Source organism: Benincasa hispida, chromosome 5, assembly GCF_027475165.1.
Source record: "Benincasa hispida cultivar pf3 chromosome 5, pf3_genome.v1.1, whole genome shotgun sequence".
NCBI lineage: Eukaryota > Viridiplantae > Streptophyta > Magnoliopsida > Cucurbitales > Cucurbitaceae > Benincasa > Benincasa hispida.
Window position 1 is genome coordinate 4,840,483 of NC_143482.1, and position 1,979 is coordinate 4,842,461.

General features: G+C 37.3%; 1 non-coding gene across 1 annotated transcript; it reads right to left on the reverse strand.

Annotated features, from left to right (window-relative positions):
* Positions 1-1,314: 1,314 nt before the first annotated feature.
* Positions 1,315-1,421, reverse strand: LOC120078914 (small nucleolar RNA R71). Its single transcript, XR_005482188.1, has one exon. It is a non-coding gene; the product is annotated as a small nucleolar RNA R71 (small nucleolar RNA).
* Positions 1,422-1,979: the final 558 nt, after the last annotated feature.

Here is a 1,979-nt window from a genome sequence, read left to right on the forward strand (position 1 = left end):
ACACGTTTAATTGACTACTTTGATTGGCCCTAATTTGTAATCATTAGGTAGTCATCACTTAGAAACAAAAGTTAAGTCAGTTTGTTGTGTTAATTAGGGATTCCAATTAACAAGCATTTACTTTCTAATTTAGACAATTTTCACTCAATTAACCAATTAGACGATGAAAACTAATTAATTTGCTTAGTTTTGCCTTAAAGCTTAAAGCATGTTAGTTAATTTATTGGTTGAGGATCCTCGCTCTTCTTTTAATTAACTTGATTTTATGGACTACCGGTTAGGATTCTAATCGAGTAGACTAAGTTTTTTTTAGTTCAAATAATCTCACACGTATTTTGAGTAGTCTATGATAGAATTATTGAGGAATGAATTAAATTACAATTGTCCAAGTTAAGTGAATTATTGAGGAATGAATTAAATTACAATTGTCCAAGTTAAGTGTTTATTTAATTGATAATTTTCACAATTGTTACATTTCACTTCTTTTTGTTTTCAGAATTAGTTTTTAACAATTTTCACGAACCCCCTTGGTTACTTTCTACAAGTTTCAACTTTTTTAGGAATCCATATTAGGCTCTCTATGGTTCGACCCTGGACTTGCTACCTATATTACTAGTCGGTATAAAGGGTTTGTTCGATGATTTATAAATTTTATTTGTATAGCAAGGGGTTTGGGAGCGACACCAAAATTCCCACTATCAAATTTGGCACCGTTTTCGGGAGCCGATGGAATCCTTAATTTTTGAAACTTGTAGTGTTTATCCTTGCTAATTAATTTTCTCTTTTGGTGCATGACCCACACTCCCAAGGGTGCTAGACAATTATATTTTGCAGAGATCTCTAGGGAAGAGTGGAGAATCAGAAGAGAAAGGAGACAGTAAGCTGCTCTTGACAACAAGATCTATGTTGAAGACATATTTGAAGGAGACATCCCTGAAAATTTCCCAGTGGTCGAATGAGAAAAAACCCTCAAGGAGCTTGCAACCCATGACTTCACTCAGCAACCCTTGTGCATTGCCCATCTAGAGACAGCAGATAACTTTGAACTTATCTGAATTAATTCACTTACTTCCTGTCTTTTCTGGTCTATAGGGCGAAGACCCACACAAAGAATGGAAGGAATTCTATGTCGTGTGCATTGGAATGAAACCCCATGGAGTGACCCAGAAGTAGATCAATATGAGGGCATTTCCCTTTTCATTGAAGGGAAATGCCAAGGAATAGCTCTATATTCTTCCGCCTTGAAGCATCTCATCCTGGGAAAAACTACAGAGACAGTTCTTGGATAAATTCTTTCCAGTATCCCGAGCTGCTAGCATCAGAAAGGAAATTTATAGCATCATGCAGTTCGATGGAGAGACCCTTCATGAGTATTGGGAACGATTCAAAAATACCTGTTTCAAGTTCCCCCATCATCAGATCTCAGACCAAATCTTAATCCAATACTTTTATGAGGGACTGATGTAAATTGACAAAAGCAGCATAGATGCAGCTGTAAGAGGAGCCTTAGTCAATAAAACCCCGACTGAGGAAATGAACTTGATAACTACTATGGCAGAAAATTCTCAACAGTTTGGAACTAGAGCTGTAGTCCGTGTAAAGTCTGCCGATGAGGTAAGTGAACTTAAGAAAGAAATATCTGACTTAGTTTCTGTTGTGAAATAGTTGGCAAAAGTGGAGATTAGACAGCCCGCTACTGTTTGCCAAATATGTCATGGAACTGGCCATTCAGCTAACGTTTGCCCAAGTGCTCTGCAAGGAACAATTCCTGAGGTGAATGTCGTTGGAGACTATAATTATAATGGGCAAAACAGATGGCAGGACCCAATTAGTCAAATCTATAATCCTGGATGAAGAGACCACTCAAACTTCAAATGGGGAAGACAGAATGAGTAGGCCTAGCCTAATCATGGATCTCTGTCTGGTTTAGCTATGTCCATGGAAGACATTGTTAAAAGTCTTGCTGACAACTCTTTTAA